The sequence below is a fragment of the Falco naumanni genome, chromosome Z, assembly GCF_017639655.2.
Source record: "Falco naumanni isolate bFalNau1 chromosome Z, bFalNau1.pat, whole genome shotgun sequence".
Classification (NCBI taxonomy): domain Eukaryota; kingdom Metazoa; phylum Chordata; class Aves; order Falconiformes; family Falconidae; genus Falco; species Falco naumanni.
In genome coordinates, this window is record NC_054080.1 from 27,601,019 (window position 1) to 27,627,307 (window position 26,289).

The window sequence follows — 26,289 nt, forward strand, 5'->3', positions numbered from 1 at the left end:
TTACAGAATTCTTTGTACAGTTTATCAGATCTCAGTAAATTTTAATTTACAGTCTCCAGTTTGTTTTGTGGTCTATTGTTCTGTTATAGGTACTGTATTCACCTGGGTATAACGTATCCAGGAGTCAACTCCTTCTAATTTTGGTGCTGTGTTGGCAGTCAGTAAAACAGTATATGGTCCCTTCCACTCTTCTCTTAGTGGTTCATCTTTCTGACTTTTGAGGTAAACCACATCTCCTGATTGAAACAGATTTACTGACAGATCCAAAGGTAAAGGAGCTCTTGGATTAGCATGTCTGTGTGAGGAGCATAAGGTTCGTGACAGAGAAACTAAATACCGCCTTAATATTTCACCTTTAATATGCATTTGGTCATTTTGTGATTAGGTTATTATTTGGATCTAATTTCCCATATAAAATTCAAATGGGTTTACCTCTTCCTTTGTTCTAGGGGCAATCCTAATTCTCATTAGGGCCACAGGTAATGCCTCAGTCCATTTCATATGACTTTCCTGGCAAAAAAATTGTCTCTTTAATTCTTTTTTTTCTATTTTCCTGCTAGATTGTGATCTCCAAGGGGTGTGCAAATCCCATTTAAACTGAAGGAATTTGGACACTTCTTGGACTATCTCCGTGGCAAAATGGGGTCTACTGTCAGAGAACAATCTTTCTGGAATACCAAATCTAGGAATTATTTATTTTGATATTACATTAACAACTTCTCTCCACTGATTGGTATGGCAAGGGAAAGCTTCCAGCTGTCCTGAAAAGGTATCTACTAAAACAAGCAAATACTTACACTGACTGCACCTTGGTAACTCAGAAAAGCGTATTTGCCAGTGTTCCTTAGAACCAATTCCTCTCTTTACATCTCCTGCCAGTGGTTCCTTTTGGATTTTGGGCTTATTCATACAGCATGTCTAGCACTTCTTCACAGTGATGTCTGCAAGGGTCTGCATTTTTGGCTTCACGGCGTATCTTTTGATACTGTCTACCAAGGTTTCTGTTCCCAAATGGGTTTCATGATGCATTTGCCACAGAGTTTCTCTATCATTTTCATAGATATTCATATTTGATCATCAGGTATCACCCACCATCCTTCAGAATTTTTGGAACATTTTACTATTTCAGACAATTTATCTTCCTTTTCTGTATATTCTGGTAACACCAAACCCATTTTTCTTTCAGGTATCAGGGCTCCTAATATTGATCCTTTATTGCCACTCTTCTTGCTGCTGCACCTGCTCATCGATTTCCCAAGATTATGTTCTTGTTCTGGAAGAGGCAGTAGGGTGGCAGGGTTCAGGAAGGTTTAAAGATCAGTGTCATCTTGTTGCAGCAGCATGGCTAGAAGAGATCCAGTGATGTCCTTTTTGTTTTAGAACAGTTGTTACTGCATAGGGTACTAAGACATTTGGGTGTCCTAAGTTGATACTCAATTAGCAATGCTAGGGCAGCAACAGCTCATAGGCAAGCAGGCCAGCCTTTACCTACTTCATTTAATTGTTTTGAAAAGTAAGAAACTGACCACTTCCAATCACCAAGTGTCTGATTTAACACCCCCAATGTCACCTGCTGTCTTTCACATCTCCCATCAGTTTTATATTTACCTTGCCATGACTCCAGTTCCTTTGCCAATACATTACCAAACATAGTGAGGTTGGTCCTGAAACCTTGTGGGAGCACAGTCCAGCATAACTGCACTTTTTTTCTGGTGTTTGGGTTCTCCCATTCAAAGGCAAAGAGGGTCTGACTCTGCCTAGCAACAGATATGAAGTAAAAAGCTGCTTTCAAATCCAGAACTGTAAATAAAAATCTGTCTTAAGTGGTGCTCAAAAGCATATAATGGTTTTGGCACCACAGGATGAACATCTACAGTGATTCAATTTACTTCCCTTAAATCCTGGACCAACCTGTGCTCATGAGTATTGGGTTTCACAGAAAATATAGAAGTATTATACTCAGATTGTCATTCCTGTAGCAGTCTGTTTCTACGAAGGTGCTAATTGCTGATTCCAACCTTTTCCTAGCTTCCATTTTGATAGGGTATTGTCTTTTCCTTACCAGTTTTGCCTCAGGTTTTGACTCAGTTTAAATAGGAGATACATTCTTTGCTTTCCCTCATTTCTTAGGTATCCCAAACAAAGCAATTATCCCATTCAATACGAAGTTCAGAATGTTGGCATCAGCCTTCTCAAAAGTTTTATCTCAGCAAGCAAATTTGTGCTTCCCAGGCTGCATCAGGTGGGATGGGGAGGTGTAGAGAATTCTCAGAGACAGTTATGTGAGCATTCAGTTTGCATAATAAGTCTGGGCTGGGGGCTGGGCTGGGGGGGAGGGTAGGCATTCTGGCATATATAGACATTCATGACTAAATTTAGTATTTCCAATTGTGTATTCCACAGGTTTTAAGAACAGCTGTTTTGTTTGTTTTCCTGTTGCCCCAGCAGTTGGCATTGTCATTTTACATAAAGATCCTTTACAACTAGCAATTACCAAATAATTTGCTCCACTATCTATCAAAAAAAATCAATAACCCCATTCCACAACTTCACTGGGCCAGGTCATCAGCTGAGGAAACTTAATTTTTTCTCCCACAGTCCCCTGACACAGTCTTTCCCCACCAGGTAGGATACTCGGTCTTCCAATGTCCTTATATTTTGCTTACAGCACACTGGTTCAGGCCAAAGGGTGTTTGACCTTGCGGATTTCTTCCCAGCCCCATTCCTATTCTTTCTCTTCCCCTCTGTTACCTGTAGCAGTCTCAGTTATAGCTGCTGTCAGTAGAGATGCTTTTTTTCCCTTTCTCTCCTCTCAGTTGTTATACACTTTATATGCTATTTCTATCAACTGCAAGACCAACAGTTCATATTGATATTTCTATCAAGTGCAACTCCTGCCCTCTCAACCTTCTGCAACTTTTTCTTATACCTTGTGGAGATTTTCCCATTAACACTATGTTAAGCATTTTCTGATTAGCTTCCTCATCTGGATTTAAGTCTGTCTACTTTGGCTACCTCACAGCTTCTCATAGAAAACTGATGGACTTTCTTTAGCACCCTGTTTTTGAAGAGCTGGTACATTCCAGCAAGATTTTCCTGATACGACCTGACAGATTGCTTCCAGTTCAAATCAGAGGTAGCAAATTTCACATGTACAAAAACAAAAAAGCCCTCCACCCCCAATGCTTGTCTCAGAGCAGTCCTGCTAGAAACAGGACTAAAGTTTTCATCACTCATCTGTCTTTTTGTCTTCTCTTATCCCCACTCCCCCCACAAGAAGTATCTTACGATTCTTCCTACATTTGTATCATGTAAAGGCTGGGCTGCGGCAACCAGCAATTGTATGTCCTCTGGTTCCTTCCCTCACAACATACGGTCCCAATATTTTTGCAATTGTCTCCACATACACTCTCTTTTCCAGCACATACGGCATTTACAATTTTATTTTTTTTTAAAAGAAGTTTTTTAAAGTTTACACTTTTTCTGAATATATAATTATCTATACAAAGTCATAAAGGTATCAGTATAAAGTACATTTCACAGCCCCAACTGGTGACAAAACAACATCAATTGTAATATAGTATTGCAATTGTAAAGACCCATTTTTCTGCCACGGTTCATCATCACCTAATTTATAATTTGGCCACTAGTGGTTACAATAGTGTTGCAATTTTTCTGTAGTTAAGAGATCTGCTCCAAACTTATTCCACTGTTTCAGGATTAACCCAGAAGACTGCACAGGGAAACTTCTTTGGAAGCAGCCATATCCTTATTACACACAATTCCACTTAACCCAAATTTTCATACACTTGGCTCTGATCATCTGTCAGCAAAGACAATGTACATACCTCTTTTCCTGTTATGCTTCTACATGTGTCCTGGTTTCAGCTGAGATAGAGTTAATTTTCTTCTCAGTAGCTGGTGCAGTGCTATTGTTTGGATTTGCTGGGAGAGCAAATGTTGACAGCACACTGACGGTTTTGTTTTTTGGCTGTGGCTGAGTAGTTCATACTCAGTCAAGTACTTCTCAGTATCTCAGGCCCTGCCAGCGAGAGGGCTGGAGTGGCATGGGAGACTGGGAGGGGACACAGCCAGGACAGGTGACCCAAACTACCAAAGGGATATTCAATACCATGGGACATCATGTTCAGCAAATAAAGCCGGGGGAAGAAGAAAGAAAGGGGGGACATTTGATGTTATGGTGTTTGTCTTCCCAAGTAACCATTAGGTGTGATAGAGCCTTGCTTTCCTGGGGATGGTTGAACACCTGCCTGCCCATGGGAAGTGGTGAATGAATTCCTGGTTTTGCTTTGTTTGTGTGTGTGGCTTTTGCTTTAGCTATTAAACTGTCTTTGTCTCAACCCACAAGTTTTTGCACTTTGAGTCTTCCAATCCTCTGCCCCATCCCACTGTGGGCAGGGAGTGAGCAAGTGGCTGCGTGGTGCTTGACTGCAGGCCAGGGTTAAACCATGACAATATTGAACCTTACAGCCCTCAGTCTTACTGTTATGAACATTCTAAGCACAATTTATCCAAAGGAATAATGGCAGCTACTTACCAATTCTGTGATCCCGTTGCCTCCAGTACAAATATGTCTAAAGTCACTGCACCTTTGAGTCACAGTCCAGCCGTGGAGAGGGGCCAGAGGAGTCTTCGATCAACAGGTCGATGCACACAGGAATCCTGCTCAGTCCATATTCTCCTTGTCCGGAGCAGTAAGACCATCTGGGCAAGACCTTATGGCAGTTTCATCCAGTTTTCCAAACTGTTATCCCAAGGTACAGCATTATTTTTTACTGCAAGTGTTCTGTGGGGAGAGGGCTTTGTTAGTAGGAGGACTCTCTTTGCTCCAGGGTGGATCTTTTAGCAGGCTAATTAGCATAGTTCACACAAGGTTCACCTTATTTTCTGTTTAGTCTCATGAACCATTTGAGTCTCCTTGAGCTTAGCTTGTTGTGTCCCAACTTGACATATTTATGGTGTCTGTTCCTTCTCCCAAGGCCATGTTTTGTTAACTTTATTTATATATGTATATATAAAAGTTTACAAGGTTTTAACTAACATCCTGTTTTTCAAATTCTTTCTTGTTTTTCAGTATGGATATTTACTTGACTCCTCCCCCCTTTTTATTTTTTAAAGGAAATAATTCTTGTATAAACAGCAAAGATTAACACCGATAACCAACCACCTTGCCATTAGTGAAGGTAACAGCAGGGAGTCTGTTAAGGCTCTATGTCCTGTGTCACAGCTTGGTTCTATAACCAGTTTTGGATGATCAAGTGATCATGATAAATTTCTAATGTTGGTATAGGATGTACTTTCAGCAATACCTCCATACGTGCCCATGTAAATTTCAGTATATACTTTTTCAGCGTGACATCTGCATTTACATTTCACAGAATGTCTTAGGCATGCTGGTGATTTTCATATGAACAATTAATCTGTGCAAAGTGCACAGGCTTCAAACAATACTCATGATAACAAGCATTATATTTTGTATTCACAAAACTCATCATATTGACAGCTTCATGTGATTCTCCAGATTGCTATTTCACTTGAACGTCCATTCTCCTCACACACCATTAAAATAGAAACAATTTATTGCCCTCTATTACCCTCTGACTGCCTTTTTTGTCCTACCTTCTTCCTTTCACCCAATCAATCCTGTTCATATCCCTGAGTGCACATACCGTTTCTACATCCTAATGATTTTTCCCATTTTCTCAAGTTGCTGGTCTATCACCCCATCTCACCTCCTGATCCATTCAGTTCTCCCCACTTTGTCACCAGACTTCTTTGTTCTTTTCAACCACAACTATCCTGATCAAATTCATTCTGGTCTGATAGAACTAAAAAAAGGCCAGATAGAACTAAAATAACAGTAATGACAAAATTGGTTTTCTGTCCTTTTTGAATTTTATCGAGTGTAAAAGATAATGTATGGTTCCAGCTTCCAGCTGTGGTTTAAAAGCAATAAACTAGTGAAGTAACTCCCTTGTTAATGCATTCACATTCTGGGTCAAATACCCAAATATCCCCATGTAGCTGAAATGCTAATTCAATCACTTCAACTAAGATAAAATGATACAGTAAGAGAGTAGGTGGTTTACATAAGTCGTCTGCTTTACATTATATGGTCTAGCCAGTCTAATGTTAATTGAACACTCTGGTTTACAGAGTAAACAGGTAAGCCAAAAAGTTTCTCTGGGCAGAATGGGGTCCTTAGTCTCAGAAGAAGATGTATCACCTTTTTTATCATTCTACTATGCACTGGAGTGTGCTGTTGAAAGCAGCACAAAGCCTTATTTACTATACTCCACAACAATAATAGATAGAGTTATATAGCATATGTCTTGAGGATAAATTGCTTCAATTATTTTATTCTGAAGGAACAATAAGAACCACACTGATGATGCTCAAGCAATAAGAACAACAGCATTATTTTATTCTTTAGACAATATCAGCTATGGTTCAAAAGTCTTTATACATTTAGAGTTTACCTATTCAGTTCAGGAGTTTAATTTCTGCCCTTACGCACCAGATTACTATTTGCCTTCTTCATGAAGTGAATAGCCTTAAAAAAAATACACAACCTATCTAAATAGATAGCTGTATGAATAGGCACTTTCTGACAATGCTAGCTTAAGGCCAGTGAAGGCGTGTTACGTTTGGCCTTTATTCCTCCATAAGTGAAATATCAGAATCAAAGTTTTTACATTATGTATACAGAAAATTTGTAAACAGACATAAAAGAGGAGAGAAGTATCTGGCAGAGTTTACACAGACACAAAAAAAGTAAGTATGAGTGACACACTGAAACAAAATGTTCCTATCAGTACCCTGGGAACAGGTGAAAACTGATGAATATCATGGTGGCTTAGCAAAAGCAAGCCTACCCGCCTAACCAGGGGAATATACTCCTACTAGGGACACATGTATTCAGAGGGATAAGAAGGCTTTTCAACAGTTTCAACTTCCTCAGCAGGGAGGAGGGACTTTGATGGAATCTGATTTTGGAAAATCTTCTCTCTTTGTGGTTAGAGAACATCAAAACTTTTTACTATCACAAGACGGCTCATAAATTGGAGTTATAGTAATGCATGTGTATATAGCTGTACTGTGACTGTAGCCTTGGATTGCCTTCATCTATTTAACTTCTAGGTATAGCTTTTGTTATGCTTCACAAACAAGAGATCTGATTCCTCAGAATAATATATATTGGCACATAAAATGCCAAAGTCAGTAGAAGCAGTGGAGACCAGCAAATAAAGCTGAATCTTTGAAAAGTAGGACAAAAGTAAAAAGGAAAGTCATAAAACATAAAATGTAAGTAGTTTTATACAACATCAGGCACAGATCTTGATCATTCTCATGAAAAACACAGAAAACTGTATTTATTATTCCACATAGCAATAAATAATGCCAGTTATTTTGCTTACATAATGCTTCCTCAATTATTATTAGGGGCTGATGAACTTCTAAAGCTTTCAGATCAAAGACCCACTTCATTGTCACTGTGTTAGCTCAGCTACAAAAGCTATGTGGAAACAGCTTAAGGTGTTTCAGGAAGAGGTATGACTTCAAGGCAGAAAATGGTCTGACAGCTCAAACATCTCTCCGTGAAGAAGACTAGCAAAAAACTTAATTTGTGACTTCTTTTATATAATGTGAGCAGTTATAGAAACAGCAAAGGACAAAGTGAGGATATTATTAGACTGAAAAACAGAGGAAAACATCATAACAAAATTGGGAGAGAAACAAGGAGTAATGAACACGGGAAAGAATGAAACATATGGTTGAATCTATTTTTGTTGCCCAAAGGGCTCAGATGAAGATGAGGCTGTAAAGGCTTATGTGTGATCCTGTGCTCCATCAACAGAGTCTGTCAGTGCAGGACTTTGCATTCATTTCTGCAAAGCTGGCGGTTGAAGCCCTTGTGATTAAATATCTTTAGCCTGAGTCTGGTGTTAAAAAAGTAAAAAAGAATAGCTGCCTTCTATGTCAGTTTTGGCTGCTTGTTCTGTAGTTAGGCAGGAGTAGGAGATAATAATAATACTAGACAAATAAATTCATTTGTAAGAGTAACAAGGAAAAGATACATTTTGTCCTGTTGGGAAAGCTTATTGCTAAATTTCAATTTGTTTTAGAAGAATGATATTTAAGTTTCAAATGTTCAGTGTTTTCCAGGGTAAGAAAGGTTGGGATTTTTTTCTTCTGTTAGACTAATAAAAAAGACTTGTTGCTGCTTTGCTAGGTTAGAATTTAAGCAAATGTTAAAATTGCTTAAGAAGGTACTAATGATCTTCATTTATAATTCTAAAGAAGTGTTAATACAGGTGTGATTTAGATTACATATTTAGTAAAATCTGCAAGATTTTTATACTTCACAAGGTTAATTTTGCATCTGGAGAATCGGAAGACTGAAGCAGGTGTCTCTGAAGGTGCTGTATGTACAACACTTTCTCTTTTACATGCTGTTCTGCAGCTGCACACTTCACACACATCCATATTCTGTGCCAATAGCTTTTTGTCTCGTGTAGGTATAGCTCACCTCACAGAAAAATATACAACAAATAATTGGGAAGTGGATGATCTGAACTCTCAGCAATTTTAAGTAGGATTCATATGATTTCTAATTGATGTCTAACTGCAGTAAGGTAGTGTGGTTTAACCCAGCTGCAACCAAGCACCACGCAGCCAATTACTCAATCCTTCTCACTCAGAGCAATGGGGAGCAGAATCGGAAAGGAATTTAAAACTCAAGGGTTGAGACAAGAACAACTTAATAATTTAAACAGAATAAAGAGGTAAGAACAACAATAATAATAACAATAATAACAAAATGGAAAGGTGGGGAAAAAAGGGTAAAGCAAAAGCCGTGCACACAAGCAAAGCAAAGCAAGGAATTCATTCACTGCTTCCCATGGGCAGGCAGGTGTTTGGCTATTGCCAGCAAAGCCGGGCTCCATCATGTGTAACGGTTACTCGGGAAGACAAATGCCATAATGCCAAATGTCTCCTCCTTCCTTCTTCTTCCCCCAGTTTATATACTCAGCATGACGTCGTATGGTATGGAATATCCCTTTGGCTAGCTTGTGTCACCTGTCCTGGCTGTGTCCCCTCCCAGTTTCCCATGCCCCTCCAGCCCTCTCACTGGCAGGGCCCAAGGAACTGAAAAGTCCTTGATTTAGTATAAACATCACCCAGCAACAACTAAAACATCAGTGTCCTACCAACACTGTTCTCACATCAGAGCCAAAACACAGCACTGCACTAGCTACTAAGAAGAAAATTAACTCTGTCCCAGCTGAAATCAGGACAGTATCCACCCCTTATTCCATACCATTTAATCATGCCACACTCTCCAATACAACCTCATTACCCACCATCACCCTTCCCATCCTTTGACATAATATACAGACATCATTCTCCTAGTCTAGGCACCACCACTGTAAAAATGTCTATAAAATGTCCACAAAATGTCCATTGAGTTCATTTAGTCCATGAACACGATCTCTTAAGGTGGTCACTCAGGAGAGGAGAGGCTGTGTTGTATGGGTTTATCAGGCATCAAAGCCAGCTCAGGTCGGGTCACTGCTGCACTTGCAGTGCTTCTTGTAAGGCTTGTCCTCCAATCATTCAGGTGGTTACTGCTGTAGTCATTCCTATAACGTGAGACTCAAATCATGGGTTACTACAATTTAAAGGTATATCCATTACAAACTCCACCCTGGTGCCTTCGGACCAGCCCATAGGGTTTAACATTGCAATGAACTCCTCCCCTTGCCCCTGCTCCAGCTTGGGCTTCTCCACAGACTGCAACCTGTTCCAAGTGGAGCCTCAGCTATGAGCCACAGTCTCTCCAGGGTATACCTGCTGTGGCATAGAATCATCCACAGCCACAGTCACTTTGAGGTGCATCTGTTCCAACATGGCTTTATCCATGGGCCATCCCCATAAACCTGCTCCAGTGTGGCCTTACCCACAGCCACAGTCCCTTCAAAAGTAAATCAGCTCCAGCATGGCCTTATCCCTGGCTGCCTCCAGGGTTGTACCTGCTCTGTCTTGGGCTTATCCATGGCCACACACTTTGAGGTGCTCCAGCATGACCTCATGCACAGCCACTGATGCTTCAAGGTGTACTGCTGCAACACAGACTTATCTGCAGCCACAGATGCTTCGAGGTGTACCTTCTTCAACATGGGCCTGCCCTTGGGCCACAATTCCTTCAGAGGCATACCTGCTTGCAGCTCCGAGATATACCTGCTCAGGCATGGACTTATTCATGGCTACAGGGGCTTTGGGGTGTCCTGCTCCCACGAGGATTCATCCACAGGTCACAGTCCCTTTGACTCGAGTTCACACTGGACTTCCAGCCTGTCCAGTACAGCAGCACAGAAACAGCAGCGATGCCCTGGCCACATGCCAACCCCGGTGCATCGCCATGGCTGTTACCAGAATGTTCCAGGGCACAGGACGGTAAGATGATAAGCAGTACAGCAAGCAGCAAAAGCAAGAAGCAGCCACTAACAAACACTAGAGTCTAATACACAGTAAGGTAAGCAAGACCCATGGTAAGCACAGAAAACTGCCCCTTAATAGCTAAACAGCAATAACAGTTATAAATTCAAACTAGCACATTCCAATCAAATCTGTTGTTATCTCGAACTCTTTGTGCCCCATGTTGGGCTCCAAAAACGGATGTCGTGGTTTAACCCCGGCCAGCAACCCAGCACCACACAGCCAGTTGCTCACTTCCCCTCACTCAGAGGGATGGGGAGGAGAATCAGAAAGGAATGTAAACTCAAGGATTGAGATAAGAACAATTTAATAATTTAAACAGAATAAAGAACAGCAACAAGAAGAAACACTAAGAAGAAAATTAACTCTATCCCAGCTGAAACCAGGACAGGTAGATATAATAAATTTTAAAATGTAAAAATGCCCAAGACCTATTTATTTGATGAAATATGCTTAAACAACTAAAAAAAAAAATTCCTTCTCAGTAATACTGACCTTATATATAACCTATATTTAATAAACAGGCAGAGTTTGATTTTGCATTTCAAGCATGGAAAAATAGCTTACCTCAGGAATTAGGACACATGAAGGACAAGGGCAGATTGAACTGTTCATATTTAATTTTTTTTACCATTGTGTAGTATTGACAGTATTGAGGGTTTATTGATTCATTCTTATGTGTCCAACAACCTAAAATGTAATCTTTGTGTCTAATCATGTGATGCACTATTTCATCCACATAAAGCAAATGGACCATATGTTTGACTTTAAAATTAATTCATTATCATATGAATTAATGCTAAGTTTAAGTTTTGGACATAATATTCAGGAAGAGAGAAAAAATTGACATTGGACCCCTATTCTGTTGGAAAATTAAGAGGAGTCATGACCCAAGTGGTAGGTTATTTTGATTTAATTCCAAATGAAACCAGTGACTTGAATCTGCTTTAATAAATTCAAGCAATTGTTAAAGAAGACAAATCAGAACCAGACTCTGCTACCTTCAGCCATGCTGATTATGCATAACTCAACACATGAAAAGTATCAGAGGTCTTAATGCAACTGTTCATATAATAATTTTTTATTTAATCTGAATTAAGCAATGGCACAGCTCTTGAGAGAGATATTTGAAGTGCAGATTAGCATCTAACTTCCACTGTTTCAGAGGCAAAACCACTACACTTCTTGCATACTTGCAATCATTTGTGCACGCCAGTAATTGGTGTTACAACCAAAATCATCATAACTGTCATAAACTTTAAAATCTAGGAAACTGAAAGTTACTGTTTGATTATTGTGTTATATCCTGTGAGAATAAAAGTGTCTCGGGCCAGCAAAATTGTGAAACCTTTAATGAGTAAGTCCATTATTTAAACTGTCTTGAGATCTGGACCCCCAGTAGGGTTACCTCAGATTTCAAGGACTGTATTTTATTTTCAGATTTGGTGTATGAAGAGAGAAGAGGATTTGCTTAAAGATGAGTGGATCAAAGCTAAGGAAATGGCTGAAAAACAGTGACTAGCTAGAGCAAGAAGGTAGTAGAAACAAGGAGTAATTATTGGAGTTTGAAGACAAGCATACTCCTGGTAAAATTTTAGTATTGATTAAAAAAGAACAATTTATTCACACTTTCATGACATCTTTCTAGTAGTATAAGTCACCACTCACCGAGTTATTGCTTCAGAAAACACAAACCATCTGGAACAAATTGCCAGGCATGTCTCCCCTCTCTGCTAACTTCTTTGCCTGAACTAAGTCATAGTCTCACATCATACTCAGATGAACCAGATAAGTGGAACAGCTGCTGAAGAAACTTAGAAGAGATGGTGAGATGTAAAGCTGACCAGGAAGTAGACACAATTATTTATGTATTTACTTACCTATTTAGGAAATAAGCAAGAAAATCCTCAGCAGAAAAAATTGGTGTATTCCTAGTGAATGAATATGCTAAAATTCATCAGCTGAGGATCCAGTGGACGTTCTTGTTATTGCTGTGTTTTAAATGCATTGCTTGAACCTTAAGAATTCAATGCAACTTTTTACTTTCCCTGCAGATCCACCTAACTTCATTTGTGGCCTTTTAGGAGATCACACAGACTGTTTACATTCTTAGAGTCTTAAGAAATTACTGTCACTGAGCTGTGAGTTTCTGCACTCTCAGCAGAAGTGTTGTAATCAACAGTGTGAGCTGGTTATAGTCAGACAAATGGTTGTGATTGATTTGCTCCACTGCTGTTCATTTCTGTCCCTTCCACTGGAAGTGACTGCTATCTCTGATGTGATTTACACTGGCCTGTGTTGCTGAAACAGACCAGTTGTGCTCATACCGTCAATGTTGCACTCCAGGATAAATATGAAAAATAACTTGTGAGCCACAATGTACTGGATAGTGGCTTCCTAAGTGTTTTCAAGTATATGAGGAAAAAAACAGCAAGCACTGACCTCTCACCAGGGGAGGAAACTCAACACTTTTTAAGTCATCAAGAGTTTGGCTGCTGAGTGCAACAAAGATTTGTCTAGGCATGCTATTTTGCAGCCACTGCAGTTATTAAACTGAAAAGATTTCTTCAGAGAAGCGTAATTCAGCCATGTGCAACTTTTACTCAAAACAGTTAAGTGAGAAGAGGAAATGTAATTCTAAATCATGGCTGTAATTTGAAGTTGGATTCCAAATCTAATTATATATTAATAGCTGTAGATTTAAAATATGAAACAAAACTGATGTATTAGTTGGAATTAGCTCTTGAAAAAGAGAATGGTTTCACAAAGCCTGCTGGAATGAAATAAGCCTCATAAATTTATGCATATATAAGATTTTGTATTCCTGCTTCCCATCTTTTCTCTCTTTCCTTCCTTCACTCACTAATATTTTGTAGTAATTTCAGATGTTATAGGATAACATAAAATGTCACTATACATTCAAACAGAAATCAGAGTGTAATATAATTTTTAAGAGTACAACAGTTTAGCATAGTTTTTCTTGCTTTTTTAGAAGTTCACAGAACAGTCTGAAAATATTGTTGAGATCATTTTAAGTTCTAAAATTTAAGTTTAAAATCTGAGTAGACACCTAACTATTCCTGTGTCCATGAACAGTAAGAATTTTCTTTAGTAAAGTTTGTTTTACTTCTTGACTGACTTTGTGGTACATGTTTACACTGATACTACCTGCAGTTCAGTATCACATTTATGTACCAGGAGTGAGCTTTAGCTCCCACTTAAATTGAAGGGGTTTTTTGGTTGTAATTGGAAGTAGATCAGTGTCCCCAATAAGAGTTTGTCTATCATTCATCTGGATAGGAAGTTACTTTTTTTTTTTCTGTTATCTTCACTAGTCTAAACAGGGTAGACCAACTGATGGGAGGTTACTGAAATGCTCAAAAGAATGTATTACATAAAATAAATGTATATTTTAATGATGCAAAGACTTCAAGAAGCAAAACATACCACACAGACATGATTTTAATGAAAACTTATCAAGTCATTGTGATTTATGTTTTCTTTCTGTTGTTCCAGTGGTGACAGTTGCTCCAGGCGTGACAGTTGCTCCGGGCTTTGACCCTTCGGCTTTCAGAATTGAAGTTTACCCAGTTAGCTCCTTTGGCATTAGCATCAAATTTTCTCAGAGCTCACACCAACAGCAGCTAGGGGATGTGACTGGTTAACTGATCAACCTTTAAATAGGGAAATGTGACCAAAGTCACTTAAAGGAATAAATAATTTGTGGGTGTTTGCAATGCATCTTTAACAGCACTACCATTAACCTGGCAAAAGGAAGCAGGGCACACTGTTAAATAAGCATCTGTGAGAGGCAGTGATTAACAATGAGAGGGGAAGATGAGTTACTTGCAGCTACAGCTGCATCTTCCACCCCTTATTCTACCTCACTGTTCCTGTATCTGCCATAATGCAAAGTTCATATCGATGATGTTGTCCACATTAACCACTTAACATCAATGTTCCTGCGTTAACTCCAGTTGGCTTCCACCACGCTAAGTGAAGCTGTGTAACTAAGAGGAAAATATGGCCCAATAGCTGGTTTGATCATATTCTGACTTCCTATGGCTGCCACCTGAACAGAGGGGAAAAACAAAGGGGAAAAAAAAAAAAGTTCTAGCATCACTGTTATCAAAGTTGCTCTTCCATTGTAGAACAGCATCAACACAAGCTACCTTGGTACTTCAGTTGTCTTTTTGAAATTAACAAAGCTACTGTGGGGTTTTATGGTATTAGAGAGGGGATGTTTCTCTCTGTATCAATTTTCTGTGATGCTGCCTCTCTTATTTTTCTCCATTGTTGCTGCTCTTGACTCAGTCACTCATAGACTCCCAAGTCTCCTATCTTATGCTAAACTAAATAGGTAGAAACAACGTTTTCTCCTCCAGGGTATAGGAAAACTAGACAGCAAAAAGAGCAAGTTAGGACTCTGGAGTAGCAGTAGGCATGAAATGGTCCTGTGGTGCTGGAGACAGTGAAACAAAACTGAAATGAGCAACTGAGTGGGAAGAAGTGAAAATGTGAGGAGGACAAGAAGGGAGGAAAGAGGGTTGCTCAGTATATACACATGCCATTAAAAACTCCTGATTTGAAAAGTTATTAAAAGTTTGCATATAACTAATGATTAAAGAATGAAACAAGGTTGTTGGCAGGAAAATAAGAAAAACAACTTGTAATCTGATTAGCTATTTTTTAAAAAGCTGAAGAAAATTTACAGCTGCTGTCTGCTAAACAGCCCACAAAATCTGGTTACATACATATACAGCGGTGAAAATACAGCAGAGTTATGAAACGAGAATCAATTCATCAGTTCAGTGAATAGAATGAATTATGACAGAAACACATAGAAAAGGAAGACTGCCCTATGTTTGGGTAGGTGGGGTTTTTTTGCTATCAACTTACCTGTAGTATAGCGATAGTCCACTTACCCAGTTCAGCTATGGCAAGTTAAATTAAATTTCTTTCAAAAAGAACACATTTTTAAAAAAGGAATGTGTTATTTTGTTCCTGATAAACAATAATCCAGCTGCCCTACACAGTATGACTGAGGATTTTACAGTAACTGGCTAGTGTGCAGTTCTAGTGTTATGAATGCTTTATATCAGGAAAACTTTAATCTGAAAAAAAAAGAGAAAAAGAAAGCATGGAGGGTTTATTTGCTTTTGGTTTTTTTTCCTCCATGCTCTAGGTTTATGGCTTGTATATACGTACTATAATGCAGGGACAATGGCTTAGTGCTGTTTGCTGTGAACTGCCTGTCTCCCGTTTCTCTCAAGTGAGAATTTCTAGCAGTTTTGAAGGACAATAGTTACCTAATTTTCTATACTTACGTTCATTTTTTCTCCTTCTAAGATCTTTAGGTATCTCAGTATCTCATCAGTCACTGAAGTTCCAATACATTTTTGGCAAATCTAATTTTCTGCTATCTTGTTATTCTTACCCAAATGGTTTAACAGTTTTATCTATTTCTTAGATGCAAGCAGAAGATTATCTTATTTTGGAATGCATCTGGCAAATTACCTGCTTCATGGATAGCTAAGCCTTTATTATCTATCACTGAGTCTGCTTTATGTGATTTTGGATATCTATGTGGACTTGTAATTGCTTGTCAGAGGCATCAATTGACTCCTTGAAACTATACCTGAACTTGATGTATTTGTTTTTAAGCCCTTCCTTGGCTTTTCCTGATATCTACCATAATTGAGCTGTGATTGAAACTCATTGTAGCTTACATTTTCCTTGCACACAGATAAGCTTTAGAAAGTGTGGCCAAGAATTCTTTGATTTTCAGATCACCCACTACTGTACATGACAATTATTCCTAGACTTTGTCTGTTCTTCTGTAACAAAAGCAAGCTTGGTACACCAGCTGTAACCTACCAAAAGACAATTCTTTACTTACTGTTGTTACTTTTTGTGTACTAAGCTGGGCTAACAATGTGAAACAACTATTTGTTCCTACCATCCGTGATGTGCATGTGCAATCTTTGAATTTTCATTTTTTTTAGCTTAGACTGAATAGAGAAAATTTTCCCTTTGGTTTCTTTTTTTTTTTTTTTTTCCCACCAGGGATTTCTTCTGCTGTTTCTTGAGCAAGTATATTGTCACTGAACACGAGGAAAAGTGTTTTTTTTACGTAGACAACTCCATAAAATCAATAAAATAAATAGTTAATGGAGGCTGATGTTGCCAGGTTTATAGGTCTAAAATGCTTATATAACTAGTAAAATATTCACTTATTAAGGCTTTTTGTGGTTAAATTTTTTAAATAAATTGCTATTATTATGAATTCTGTCTATTCCTATAATACAGGCTTAGCAACATGCTCAGGGTTTGTGCTTTGCTCTGATTGCAGTGTTCCTGCAGAATATCCTATTACAGCTGTTGTCCTGCCACAGTAAAGACCAAGGATCTACCTGAAGCTCCAATACTATACAGAAGGAACAAATCCGTAAACCATTCTCAGATAAGGCTCCATGCTTATTCAAAAAGGGAAGAACTAGGTGACAAGACTAAAAAGAAATATGGATTTCTGCCTCCTATGCTAAACCCCAGAGCCTTGCATTATGACCCCATCATTTCTGGGGAAGCTTACTTTACAATAGATAAGTGACAGCAAAATTAGGGGGAAGTGTTTGCCTTTAAAACATTCCTGGAATTGATAGTTGTAAATTTGGTCTTGGGAAGAAGATGTAGTTCCCTGTCAGGACACTAATTCCTCCCACCCAAATGAATATCCAAACTTCTCACTTCTCCTTGAAGGAGAACCTCAAGGGCTATTCTGTATTTTCATTCACTCACATTTATAGACAGACAAATATATACAGATATAGATGCTACAGATAGTAGATAAATATTAAAAAATTTTGGTTTGGTTTGGTTTGGTTTGGTTTGGTTTGGTTTGGTTTGGTTTGGTTTGGTTTGGTTTGGTTTGGTTTGGTTTGGTTTGGTTTGGTTTGGTTTGGTTTGGTTTGGTTTGGTTTGGTTTGGTTTTGGAGAACAAGCTACTTCAATTGATTAGAGGAATTTGCTTTTATGGCAGCATGTTCTGTAAGCTGACAGTGTAGCTGACACCACAGCAACTGGAATATTATAAAGGAGTACTATAGGACATTACTCACAAAATGGATTGATACCTATTATTTTATTACTAACCTAAACAGAACTCTTGGCTTTGAATCTCACATCCTTGCCTAAACTTAATCCCGCCCCAGACCTTTTTCATGTCTTCTGGTGAATCTTGAATGTACTGCTTAACCTTTCAATTTAAAAAAAAAAATAAGGACAAAAACTGATATTTGAAAATTGGTTTTCCTGAATAACTCCATTTTTCAAGGATAATGCTGTTGTTGCACTTCACTGAATAGCAAGTAATATTAAGGCAATTATCATTTGAACAGGCGTTTTCAGGAATAACTTTTAGTGTGCCTTCTGATATTTCAAATGTACAACTGAATATTAATCCAAATAAAAATCCTGTCTGCTAATATATTTGTAAATAATATTTATAATTTTTTTCCGTGTATTTTTCCAAATATACTCAAATCTTTCAGTCAAAAGCTCTAGGATTTTATGGGATACTTTGTGTGTGTACATGAGGGAGATGGCATTCCAAAACTGTTCTAAGAATTAAAGATTCCTGCACTTACCAAGCATACAAGGTATCATAGTTTTATTTTAATTGGAAGATTGTGGTGTACAATTTCCTTTTTTGAGGCCCTTGGTTAGGAAATACACTGTGCATCACCTCTTAGGCAATCAAGGATTTAATGCATACCCTAGTGCCTCAACATCTTTAATTTTGGTGATGCAGTGCATCTACTATTCAGTAAAACAGAAAGAAGCTGCCCAGCCTAATAAATACACAGGGGGTTTGGGATTTTGTGGATTTTTTTGCACTTAGGGCTGAAACACAGTGAATTGGAATGATTATTTTAATTATACCCAGCCTTGTAAGATGACAGCTAAAGAACCTGAAAAAATTGTTGATGTAGAAAATATCTTTAGGGAACTATTTCCATCTTTGATGTATGTATCTTGAGAATTTCAGTGAAGAAAAAAATCTAAAGCACTTTGTTGAAATAAAAGTGTCATATTGAACCCTTAAACCACTATTGTAAACTGCATTGAAAATAACAGTCTAGATTTATTTCTCTATATAAGTAAAATATTAGTAATTTTTAGTTTGCTACCTACTCACACTACATTCAATCCTATTATATGCATCCTTCTTTCTGTCACACCACTTATCATATACTTGACCTTGCAAAACACGAGTATACGAGTGTTGCCGTCTATTCTCTAAGAAGTTATAGATATTCCTACCATGAAAATCTTTTTGTAACTTTATTCCTTCTAGTAGGCAAAATGCATACAAAGGTTAACTTACTATAAAGTAAATGAATGCAGTTAACAGCTTATAAAAATACCTTACATCAGCAAATATGTTTATTGCAAAGTTATTTCTCATCAGAAATTTAAATAAATTATATTTTTGTTATAACGAGACTAGATTTGAACTTTTTGAAGTAAATCTAGAGTTACAACAGATCAATCAATTATATTGTTACTGTGAATTTCACCTCATATGAAAGAAATACTACCTATATAGGTTTCTTTGAAAAGTAAATTTATGCCAAAAAGGCCAATGACAAACAATATATTTTTTATTTGTTACTGGAAAAATAATAACAAACTAAGCAAACTAAATTTTTTAAAAAAACCAAACAATTAAACAGTTAGACATATGTGAGAAATGTAAGTTAAATAGTCTTTTTCTTAAATGTGCTTGTCAGCTTGTTTGCAAATTCAAAAAAGTACTAGAACAATTCAATGAGAGATGTTGCTCCATACCCTATTATAAATTCTCTTCTTGACTCTTGAGACTGTTAAAACAATGTTAGTGAACAATGTTACTCTATATGAACTTTTTAAAGAAGAAAGTAAACTGAATTAAGTTAATGTTTACTATTGGAACTGTATACTGTTCACAGAATTACCAGATGGTCAGGGTTGGACCTCTGGAGATCATCTAGTCCAATTCCCTGCTAAAGCATGTTCACCTGAGCAGGTTGCACGGATTCTTGTCCAGGCAGATTTTGAAATCTCCATAGAAGGAGGCTGAGAAGGACACAAAGGAGACTATTCCTGTATAGAAAGACAGAAAAAAGAACTTACTCAAAAAAAATCCGTAATCTAATTTCTCTTCCTAATGACAGAACAGGTAACTGATACTCTGTAAATTTTCTATAAGACAGGGAAAATAATATCAAGACTGCAGTCTCATGCAACATACTTCTTTAAATGCTATGTAGAATTTAAAAGGCAATTCATAGCATATCAAGATCGGTGGGTCCTATGCTATATATGCAAACAGCCTTCAAAATTTAAAGTAATTGTCACAGAGTGGATGTTGTCCTGGGAAATAAATACTGGATAAAAAGTTTTCTGAATGGTAAAATATTCATGGGGTGACTGCATTATCTTTTTTATAGCTGAATTAATTAATGCAGGAGAGGGAGAATACATATATAATACCTAATGTGTAATTTGCTATCATATACAGAAAATTGCCAGGTGAGAAATGTATTTGTCAGGGTCAGTACTTCATGCCTTTATTAACCTGTATAAGTACTAAGTGACTACACAGTGTTTTAGACATTTCTTATTCCGTTGGAGTAGCTATTTCCTTTTGTGGCCGTTTTTTGTATTACCATTGTAGTGTAAAAGCATTATGTTTACTTCATTTTTTTCCATATCTTCAAAGAAAACAATTTTTTGTTTGTTTGTTTAGAATGCTATCTTGTAAAGTAATATTACTCTATCAGCACTCAGTGGGCAGACATATTTTTCAACATTCCTCTTTTAATTAACTTGTCTTACAAAGAAAGGCTACCAGATGAACACAATTTATCCACAGCGTGTATTTTGAGCTAGGAGGCAGATAATTATTGCTCACTGCAGAAATACTGTTATTCTACTTGCTCATGTAAAACAAACTTTAAATGTCATTTTACAACAATAAAGATTACACAGCACAGTGTCATCTTAAGATATAGCAATTACACAGAGGAACTTCTCATTAACCTAAAGGTCAGAGGTGAGAGATGATCACCTATTCTTGCTAATACAAATGTAAATTGGTTTAAGTTAAATGTAATGATCTAATAATCATGAAAACAGGGACTGTAAAAACCTAACAGCTATTGTGGTACATTTCCAAGCAGAATCGTGCAATCTGTAAACCTAATAAGAACAATGTTTCTTCCAGCTCCTGTTTTCTCTTGCTGCTGGGTGTTTCTTTTTGTATATTCCTGGAAGAATCATAGCGTGCAAAGTAGCTGCTCCCTGTTACAGGCTAAAATTACCTTTTTTAATAAACTAGTGGCAGCTTTGTAACAATAAAATGTATTGTTTCAATTAAAACAACCACAAAGTAATCTTTAAACATTAAGAGTAAATTGCATTTTCAAACACAAATGCAGCAATAGCTCTAAACATATTTACTTCATAACATTTAGCAGCCTATATAATGCCCCAGAAAAAATAAAGACAGACATTGGTTTAGTAATTTTAAACTATCATCTAAAATATGCAGTGCTTAAAGTTCTGAATATCCCTTTCAGTCCAATGCAGACAATTAGATTTCTTAAATCACTAGCTGATTTCTCTCTTTTTCTCTTCTTCACCCACCTTATGCCCCCAAATGTAGAGTTCCTGCTTATTTTCGATCAAGGGTTTGACTAATAGGCCTACATTCATTGACAAGCAGCTCAGATGTGAATGGACATACTGTAAAACCAATACTGACGTATGGCAGAAGCAAAAATAATTATACTACATCGGATAAAATTGTGTACATGTTTCCTTTTAATAGAACAGACATAAAGCATCAAACAAAACCTTTTGGATCTTTGTGTATGTGTGCTCTGTAGCTACTCAAAAGTCAAGTACAGGGAAGACATTTTCTAAGTAATATTTGTCTCTTAATATAGTGAGAAAGGAAGTAGCCATGCTATGTGGCATGCTCTTTTCTGCATAATTTAATCAGCATTCTTGATAATCAGAAGTTATAGCACTTGATAATAAGAGATGAGAAGCTAAAGTAAAACTTAGAACAAAACTGCTTTGTCAAGTGACTCTATCCCACTCCAAAAACTATGCCAGCAAGAAAACCACTAAGACAAAGAAAACTGAGCTTTGAGAAAACCTGTTCTGCCAACTCTTTGTTAGTCTAGAATTCCATGAGCTCTAGCCTTTTTCCAGCTTAAGGCACAGGCTAGTGTAGCAAGATTAATAGGAAGCTTCCTTATGAATCCTAAGAAAAGCTATTGCTAGTGATACACTTCTCAAGTAATCATGGAATATGTCCACTCCAAAGCACTTTGAACTTTAAGGCCAAACACTTAAAAGGGCATTAAACAGCACGCTAGGGAGACACCTACCACCGCTGTTTGAGAGCAGGGTGATACCATTTAATCTGCATATGCGCCCTGGAGATTGGTTGCGCAATCACCCTTGAACAAATAGAAGTATGATGGCCCTAGCTCCGAAAGGCTTGCTTGAAAAAGCAACGTAAGACATCTGAGCAAAATATTCATACAAAAAATATTTGCAAGGTTACTGTTGTTTTCTAAAAATTACAATCTCTGACAAAAAGAAATGGTATTACTGAGCTTAAGGTGCATCTTTTCTATAAATCTTATATATGGCCCAGAAAACTATTTCAGCGATAAATTAAGACAATAAATTGAGGAGGCACAATCTACCTAACAAATCAATCTGAAATGTAGACATCATTGTTCCTCTTTGTGGTACCTCATGCATGCCACAGCGGATGATACTGCAGGGGCAGGAAAGCAAAGCTTGTCTCTGACTTCACCTAGCCATTTTCTACCTTCACATGTAGTGAGAAAATACCCCTTCTCCCATAGTAAACTATTTCACTAAGGATAGCTCAGGATCCTTTGACTGACCCTGAACCAACTTACACCCAGTAAATATGCTTGCTGCCATCCCCAGGAAAGTAGGCCACCAGGCGGATGATGACTTGCACAGGCACCAGCTAACAGCCCTTCCAGCAGCAGGCAGCAGCCCAGACAGGCATTGCCTTGTTTCCAGGGACAGGCACAACCTTTGTTGTTTCCTCACCTTCATAGCCAATAAGGGTGACACATTACTTCATAATATGGATTGTGATGACAAACATATGCTTTTCAAAGCTTCCTGTCTTGTATTCCCAATTAACATACAGTGCGATAACTCTAATACCTAGTTCAAGGTAAGTGAATGACTCTCACTTGGATTCAGTCATTTGATAAAATATTTTTTTGTGTTGAAGAGTGGTTTTAATTCTGATACACTGTAGGACACCTTTCAAAACTCACAAGAAAGTTTGAAAAGGGGAAACCCGAGGGTCCTTCTGTCTGCTTAGCATTGACAATACGTTTCTAAAAGCTGAAGTTTCCTTAATCTTCTACCCTTTATTTCCAGGCAACCTTATTTTCTCATGGAACGCACCTGTTTGTTTGAGAATAGCCTCTAAGGCTGAAGAAAAAAGTACTTTGCAATAAATACAGCAAAAATATACTCTTGAAACTCACAGAGTGATTCTGTAATGTGGGGCAGTATTTATGTTTCAGACATGCTTTTTCCATTTCTTTTCCCCCTGCTTCTGTAGGTATCAAGTGTTCACATTATATGCATTAAAAAAATTAGCAAGATTTATCAGTAAGTGAAAATCCGTAGTATTACATAAAGTTGTCAGGTTTATGAGGTGATAGGAGGACGACTGAGTAGTATTTCCAAGTCTTACCGTCTAAGACTGTGCAAATACGTTTGGTAGTCCCCACAAGATTTCACATCAAGCGAGCAGATTTTGCACACACCTTTGTGCCCCATTACTTTATTAGTAAAGAAAAAACTTCCTTTTTGACCATAATCAGCAAACAAGTCTTTTTCCCATTTTTCTGCTAGTCCTGTGCCCATTAATCTATGAAAACATGCTATAGACATAGCTCACTTTCTCTGTAACTCTTAGTACAGTTTTCTACTGCACAGTTGAAGTTGTTCTGCTCTGAAGTTTTCATTCATGTCACAAATAGGATATTATTTTATCATAGGACCTATCTAATTTTTAATATACTTTAAAGTGAGCACAAAAAGTATGGTTATTTCCTTGGAGATATAAGAATGGAGTGTGAATAATACGAATTAGTCCACAGGGGATGAGAAATGTATGCATTTAGAGAACATGTTTAGATTTAGAGAGATTTATTTTTCTTACTGTGTATAATGTTCATACATATATGTTATAAAGTCAGTAGAAAATCCTGTTCTACTTAGCAGCATTCCAGTATCTGTATACTTGAAGACTCGGTGTTCACAGTTTGCTCTGTTTTTTCATGAAGCCACACATTGCCCTTTTTTTTATTTTTTTTTTTTTTGCAGGCTCTGATGTCTAAATCAGCAAGTGAAGAAGTAAACTTCTGGTTTTTTTATAGCTCCTTTTATTTAGTGGATGTCCAAAATATTCAGGGGGAAAAAACACAAACAAACAAACAAACCCAAAACAAACATAAAAACCCGAGGAAAAAAAAAAAAAAAAAAAAAAACCAACAACAAAGAGGTCTGAATTAAACACCAGAAATTTTAGAAAGTATGCAAGTTACTACTCTGAAAGGAGAAGAATAGTATTCAAAGTGAATATGAAACAATGGCTGTGTATGTACAACTATGGGAGGAGATTTCAGATTGTAGAAGTACCACAGGTTTAAAGAGGTACCACACTTTCTTCTCCAAAGAAGGGAATGTAAATAGACATGTAGAATATATTTAGGAATAATCAGACCTTTGAGCAGATAACATCTTTGGAAAATACTGTGGTTTTTTTTAATTGTAGAAGTTCCAATAAAATTATCAAGTAAACAATAAATTTATAAAAGCTCCTCCCCTCCCCCCCCCCCCCCCCCCCCCCATGAAAAAAACTTTCAATGTCTCAGCAAAGACCATGAAGAAAAGATTTAAGGATCTTAATCTTTTGACAATGAACAAACTTTTCCCAGAGATGTGACATCCACAAGTCCAGAACTTACAGAGGAAAAAAATGGAGGCTGTAAGTCTGCTGCAGTGAAAAAGAAGATTTCTGCTAATTCTGGTAGGTCAGACTCTAAATGCCTGTCTTAAAGGCCTGTGTTAATGTAAGAAGTCACAAAAGCCTCGCATTTTTTTTTTTTTTTTTTTTGTGGATGGTTCTGGTATTCTTTTTAAAATTAAACATTAATTAATACTGATCTTGTGTTACTTGTAATTCAGATTAACTTTCCCTCAAAAATAGCTTTAAATCTTTCTTTAAGGTTTTATTTTGTGTTTTCTACTTCAATAGGAAAAGTGCTTTGTGCTTTGTTTTGACAAAGACAAGATGATATATATCACTTAATGCTCTGCTTTAGCAGTTATCATGAATTAATGGATTTATATGTAGAATAATAATCCCCTCAGAACACATGGCTTAAATGAATGGAAGATTTCTTCCTAAATTAAGAACTCAATAGGAACTGATTGTTGGTTAAAAAGTAGCTGCTGTGCATTATGAATGGAGACCATGGGCAGCAGGTATGGTTTTATGTTAGGTTATTATGACTTTTGTCATGTAAACTGTATTCTCCCTAAAAATCTACCTCTATAACATTAACTGATAGCAATGCACTAAAAGGTGCAGAAAAGAAGAAAGGTAAATATGAAACAAAATCATAATCAGAACTGCAATGAAGCTTTAGTATATTACTAGATGTCATGAACGCTGCCCTCAAGTATGTGTATGCGTACCCTTCATTTAAACTGTGGTGACAGATTTTCTAATGGAGAGCACAAGTCATACAATTTCAGTATGTGTGGCTTTTCCTTCAGATGGAAGAAATCAGCAAATAAAGGGAACAAACAGTAGTTCCAGAAAAAGGAAAATGTGGTATTGCTTTCTCGTGGCTCACAGAAATAGCCCTAAAGACAGGTAGGTAAAATAGAATTAAAATTATGTAGTTCTGCCATACTTATCAGTAGCCTGTCAAGTGCTTTGTAGCTCAGTGGCACTACCACCACACCTGGGGAAGTAACACACTCCAGGAATCAGAGGTACAACTGATGTCTATTGGCTTGGTGTCAAGTATCTTCAGTGAGGTGACCATGGACCTAAGTCTGCCACTCTGGTGTCCTGAAGGTGTTGTACAGGGAACATCAATTATCCAGCTCACCTACATTTGCACCACTAGGTTCTACATATCATCGACAGTCATGATGAAGTTCCCAGAAAATGCTGAGATTTATCTCATGCCATGAATGATAGGTTTTCCTGTTTGTTTTAAATTTTGTTTTAAAATGTTGTGTATCTATCTGAATTGCTCAAAGATCCGGTGGAATAAGAATGGCATTTATCAGAAAATCAGTTTATACAGTACCTACTTTTGTTAAACCTGAGAAGTAACTTCTACGGCTTTGCAAACCTATTTGTATAGTGATTGTGCAATTATAAAAATAATTAGACTATAACAATTGCAATGGTTTCTAGTCAAACTGTGATTATAAGATCTGGAAGAGACAAGAAGAGAAGAAATAATATTTGTTCAATATATAAACAGGGAAAACAAAATTGTCTAAAGTATAAAACATGACGAGGTAACACCATCCAGTGGTCAGCCCCTGTAGCTCATACACATAAATTCTTACGGAATTACAGGTAAGACTTCATTTTTTTGATAGCTTTTTGTTTCTGCAGTC